At 39.5% G+C, this 6315-nt stretch overlaps 1 protein-coding gene across 1 annotated transcript in view; it reads left to right on the top strand.

Moving 5' to 3' along the window:
• Positions 1-1976: 1976 nt before the first annotated feature.
• ESR1 (estrogen receptor 1) overlaps positions 1977-6315 on the top strand; it is a gene marked incomplete at its 3' end in the record, with an annotated part of 135546 nt that continues 131207 nt past the window's right edge. Inside the window, exon 1 of the mRNA XM_010076852.1 lies at positions 1977-2030. The remainder of the gene's footprint in view (positions 2031-6315) is intronic.

The raw sequence follows: 6315 nt of genomic DNA, 5'->3' as shown, positions 1-6315 counted from the left end.
TGTTGCCTTATGAAGCTGGAGACTAACTGAAGTATTTCCGATTTTTGTGCTTGTTTGTGAACAGAATCTTTGTTAATGTCAGCATTAATGTAGAAAAGATACTGATACCTGTACACTGCCAAACAAGCAAAATGGTATTTTCCCCCAGTTTGTGTAGTGATGCTGTGCCATGAATGCATGCATGAGTACATACGTACCTATTAGCAGCACGTTGTATACATATGTCTAGTGTGTGTGAAGCTACAGTGTTATCTAAGCAGATGCCACCTTCTCTAAAGTGGTTTGACAGGAGTCAAGCTGGCAGTATTTTGGGACCTGAAGCCTTCAGGTTTATCCCATCACATGAATCTCTTTCTTTCTATGTCCCTGGAGGACCCAGAGGATGTCTGCCTGGCAGCTTCCTCTACCCGCAAGTTTCTCACTATCTGATAGACCTTTGGGGTTTTTATTCCTTGATCTTTTTATTCCTTTGGGATTCCTTTGGGATCTTTATTCCTTTTTTTACCATCTTTGTCCTTAGTGTCACCAAAGGGATGTGGGGACAGAAGCGGAATGTTGGCAGCCTGATTCTTGTCCCACGAGGACTCGCCCCACGCAGCTTGGTCGCCCTGATCCATGTAGGAGTTTTTCCTTGGACTAACACATCTTTCCAGTTGCAGTTGTATCTCCCTTGCCAGTCACAGAGGTTCAAGGAACATATGGCCTTCCCAGAAAATCCTGAAGTGAGAAAGAAGAAACAGCAACAGTGCAGAAGCTCCAAATTACATATTTTTTAGCCTGATTTCTGATTTCCTTGCAAGTGTGTGTGTGTGTGTAAGAGTGATGATGGCTGTTGCACACTTTCCTGAACCTAGAAAGGGACAAGAAACAAGCAGTTTTGGCCTGGCAGCAGAAAATATTACTGACTGCTTATGGTGTCGAGTACAGTCCTTTACAAAGCCTGGACTTCACTGCTGTTTTTCTGTTCCGTGACCCCCTGTACTTGGAGAATATACGTACGTGTGTGTATATATATATATATATATGTGAAACCATAGAGCAAGGAGAATTATGAATTGATTTGATGGATGTAATCTATAAGAGCTACATCTGTTTTGCTCAAGAAGAGCTAAATGAAACTAGCAGACAGCAGACAAGGCAGAAGCAAATTAGATTTTAAAAGTCTACATCAATTCTGATCTCATTTGCACTTTGCAATGCAGGTGTCGAAACCTGTTTCTTAACAAGTATCTTTTAAAATCAGACTGTGCTCCTTTAAATTGCTTAAATCAGATTTGTGCTACTTTTCTGCTTCACAGACCTCCTCTTTCTTAGAAGCAGACTTAAATTGCTTCAGGAAGCAGGAGGCAGAAATGGAAACGCCATGTGACAGCAGGGAAGGGCCCTACTGGAGGAGGAGAGCTCATCCCTTCCAGGGTCGCTTCACAGAAACCTCGTATTTCTTAGTATTGGGATGGCAAGGGGTGGCAATAAAATATGTTTTTCAGGGGCATAGTAATTCTCTTAAATGGTTTTAGCCCATCTCTGCCAGCCACTCTATGTTCACTTCCAGTATGTGGTTAGCTCTCAGTAATATTTGTGTTTAATTCAAATGACTAAAAAAGACCCCTTGTTTGAAACTGTTTGTACACATGAAGATTTATAGTGCTGGGAATAAAAATAATCATCTGGACTTTATTAAGGTTTTCCTGGCAAGTAATTAATGCTGAAAGCATGTTTTGATCAAGCATCTCCAACAGCAGCAATGGTAAGTGAATTAAAAGCAGCTAGCATTATAGAAATAGGTCTACATGGTCACTTAAAGTTTGTGCTAGTTTTTCCAGCCCTCAGCAAATGGTGGTGCTAGTACCTTATTTTTCGTTCACTGTGTTTCCTCATTTCATGGTCATATCAGCCTCTTGGTGACTGCCAATGAGCAGATCTCATCATAGCTGAAAATTCAGGAACATGTGCAAAGAAGCCACCCAAATGGGCAAGAAATTTGAATATTCTCTCACCTGGCTTTTTGCTTTAAAATGAGAAGACTGCAGGTATGAATCTGTCAAAGTAGGTAATTAATTTTTTTTTTTTAGTTTGTTTCTGTGTTGATTCATATCTGTTGTGACTTAATTGCATGTCTTTATTTATGTGTACAGTAAGTCGGTGTATGTTTTTCTGTGCTGCACCTATTGTGCATTTGTGTTCTAGACTAAGAGAGCAGGACTCTGTCTCAGCCTGCTTTTGGGAAAACTGGCTTCTGGAGTAATAATTAGTAAGATGTAGGGTCCCCTTTTCCCAAAGCAGCAATGACAGCTTATCTACTGTACTCCAAGCAAAATACATTCTGTACAGCTCCCTGTGAAGTTCCATGTTGCAGAAATGCGGAAATACCCACTGGCATCATAATAGTCTTTTACATTGTGCACTGGGTTGGGGAAGTACCTATGAGTTAACCTTACCCTTAGTAATACACAATAAGTATTGTCTAGATACAAAGTGTGCTTTTTGAGTGCATCAGAAAATATCTGTCAGCTGAAGGTTCAGGTTTGGAGAAATTTCCAGAAATTACTGATGACTTAGAACATTTAATGTAGCAGCAAGTGTACATACTGTTTATTTCGTCCACTGAAAATCACAAGCTGGAAAAGCCGTTACGAGTTGTTTTGAGAGGTTCCTGTTTTATCATCAGCTTGAAATTGTGTTTCTGGCTGTTAGTCACTGGGCTGCCAAAATTCAAGTGGCTTGAAGTGTGGGAGCTACTGGATCTGCAGGGCAATAACGGGAAGGAGGTTATTTGACGGCTGATCTCCTTGCATATGGAGTGTGTTTCCCTATGATAAAGTGGTTGTATCAGCCCCACCTAGTATTAAAGTTGCCTTACACTTCCCATTACGGACTTTGTTTTCAGATGCTTATAATGTAGTCAAATTATAACTGTCTGAGTTGAAATCTGACCTCTCCTTAAGCTGGGGCACATGACTGATGCAGGTCGTTTGGGAAAATTCTAGCTGAAATGCTTCATGTAGAAATTAATAAAAATTAGTCCCCCTCCCCCCCCCTTTTATTTTTTTTTAAATGAGACTAGGGGAATTGTTTTGTACAGTGAAGATAATCTCTTCTTTGTCGAACTCTAAATGTAGCTGTGGGATCTTTGATCTGCAGGTCATCGTTTCATGATCTCATTAGTGGGAGGAGAGTCTGCGTAGGCTTTATATTAATGTAGAAAAAGTGGACCCTAATGTATTTTTTCACGTATACCCTGTGGGCTGCCAAAAGTACTTTCAAGTCCTGCTTGGCCCCTGTTAAAGGAAACTTTCTTGCTTGAGTGCATCTGTGCTTTCTGAGGGGAGACTTGACTCTTGGAAGAGAAGTGACCATTGGCTAAAGGACAGCTTTTATCTCTGTGAAATCAGCCCAAATCTGGCAAAGCTGTAAGCTGCTTAAAGAACGCATAATTCAAAAAAGCTCATGCTTGCTAGATGTTTTCAGCCTTATTCCCTAAACTTCATCTCTGCGTGCCCAGACTGGGACAGCGCAGGACTGAGCAGACCTCTCCTGTAACTGAAGCTCCTGGAGTGCTGCTGGCTGGACTGGCTCTGGACATCACAGTGAAGACCAGGGGCTCTTTCTCTTCATTGCCTATGTTTTATAAATTTATAATATAAAATTATAAAATTGAAAAGAATAATGGTGGAGAGCCTGACCTTGGCCCGGGAACCAAGGCAAGAGACTGGGATAAGGGATCTAGCTGTAGAGTACCATGAAATGCAGGGGTTGGAAGCTTTTGGGGCAGTGGAAACTGGGTATTGGGTTTTCTCTTCTGGGTAAAAAGAACAGGATTTAGCAGTCAGGATCGGCTGGACAAAGAGATTAACGTAAGAAATGAGGAAGGGAGTTAAGGCTTATATATCCAGAGGCTATTTTACAAGGCTTGAACAGGAGAAATGGGATTGGTGGGGCTGTGTAGCCTGAGCAGGTGTTTCCTGTGGGACCGACTGGAGAGGTGAAAAAATGGTTCCACTCTAGTATCTATTAGAAGCTGAATTCTGATCAGAAGGCTAAGTAGTAAAGACCAAAACTAGCTGAGAAAGGCAAAATGGGAAGAGTTTTGTGTGAGGAAGCAGTAGTCTAAGAAAGGCTGTAAGAGAAGGAACAGAAGATGGTTTTGTGGTGGATCCATAGTTCTTAGCTCTTCACATGAATTGATGGTGTCTGAAGGCAGCACATAATTGAAGTTTTGAGAAAGGAAGGCTGTTAGTTTTTAAAACAAAAAAACCTGTACACAACATCTATTTTAAATGCATTAGCAATTCTGCAGTGTCATAAGCTCTGAAAGAGTAGGTTCCAGAGATAAAATTTAACATCTGACAGGATTAAATGCTCTGTCTTGCAGGAATTTTGCATTCAGAAAAAAGTGAGCATTCAGAGAGGTTCCTAAAGTATTCACTATGGCCAGAAACAGGAGAGTTAAGTTTCTGGAGCTGCAGTGTAATCTTCTGTCAGAACATACCTCTTTAATCAAATAAAATGTTATTTCATTTGTATTTTTGTCCCTCTAATATTACCTTTAACAATAAAATATCCCATGCAGCCTTCATTTTGAACTTGTTTATTTACATCCTGAAAATATTTCTCTTTGCACAAAATAGGGGGATTGAATAATCTGTGAAAATTCATGTCCTGGTTCTTTTAATGTTATTGTAAGGCCAACAGCAAAGGATTTTAATAAATATATCACCCTGGCTGGTACTTTCACTGGAGAATTGCCAAATAGGACACCTATAGAGAGGAGAAGGTGAAAAAACCTAAGTTCTGCCCTAAATAGTATGCTAGATTTTAGAACAAATTATGAAATAAATAATTTTTTATATTGAGCTCTTCAGCTGGAACCAAGAGGAAAATGAAATTGATGTTAAGATGTATGCAGCCAAGTGGCAAGGTAGATCTACAAATGGAAACGATGAAGACAACCTGTTTTAGCTTTGATATTCCTTTACTATGAATTTTTTTACTATGAATTACTTTGCAACCCTGATAATGTTCTTTTAAATCTTGCCTTGGAGGAAATTAGTTGATTTTCTCCACGGGACAGTCCAGCAATGTTATGGTATGCCTGCAGAGGGGATGACAGTGGATCAGCACCCTAGAGTGAAACTGGCAGTCACTAAACTTTCCCTGTAGACACTACCTAAAGGTGTATAAAAGCTGTGTATAGCTTCCATGTGAATTTGGATTACTACCATGATGTCTGATGAGTACTTTTTGACCACCAGATCAGAATTTAATTAAAGCATGTTAAAATATGGCACTTTTATTTTTTTTTCCCCCTCACAATATTGGCAGGTGTGCATATGGTTTTATTTTACTTCTTGAATCTGCTGGGAAGAATGAAACGATTTGTGTATCTAAGTTTTTGCAAGTGTTTACCTAGAACTTTATTCTAACTGTTTTGTACTAGGTGGTTTCCATCTGTTTCTGTTAGAAGATTTTGCCTGCTTAATGAGTAGAAAATGAGCTCCCTGGTAGAACAAAACCCTCACCTATTATAATATTCTTTAACTGATGCTGGCAGCTTGTACCCAAAGGAGGAGATTCACGCTTTTAAATTAAAGCACCTAACTTCAGTTCGAGTTAGGAATGGGTTGTCTGCTCAATGGAAAGCATTTAGTTTGTAGTTTAGGACTCACCTCTTTTCACTAATTACATGGGAAGCTAAAATGAGACATGCATCTCAAATAAAGTTACATTTACAAATTAAAGTTCACCAGTGTGATATCACCCGATAGTCACTGTTAGTGTCTAGTGAGACAGTCTTGTTCACACTTACCACTGCAGAGCTGTCATGAGAAGACCTTAATGATGAGCCTCATTTTCATTAGATGCAGCAGACGGTGCTTATATACTTCTGCTTGTAAACTCAGAGCAAATTCTGCCACAAGCAAATGGAAATTTTGTGATTTTATAATTTATGAAGAAGTGGAGTGGTTATAATTTTGGAGAATATGTTGAAGCTTGAGTTCCCATTAGGTCATGGTAATTGTAATGGTAAGCAGAGAGAAGCAACAACCCCAAAGTATGTTTTAACTGAAACAAACTTGTGATTAAGCTTATTCCTAAGAGTAAATTCTGTTTGCACTGTGCTGAGAGCCCCCTGATGCACTTAGCAATTTGGAAATTTTGAATTCAGAATGAGAGCTTCAACTATGTTATTTCCCCACTTTGTAGGCCTTGAACAGACAGAATCAGCAAAAAGTGAACAGGCAGGATTTAATTTTTTCAAACCAAGTAACACACAAATAAAACCATATGACTGCAAACAATAGCTCTTGTGTCCCA

This window comes from Pterocles gutturalis, unplaced genomic scaffold, assembly GCF_000699245.1.
Source record: "Pterocles gutturalis isolate BGI_N339 unplaced genomic scaffold, ASM69924v1 scaffold5868, whole genome shotgun sequence".
Taxonomy (NCBI): Eukaryota; Metazoa; Chordata; class Aves; order Pterocliformes; family Pteroclidae; genus Pterocles; species Pterocles gutturalis.
Note: the sequence above shows the minus strand (reverse complement) of the source record. Positions and strands in the feature narration are given on the sequence as shown.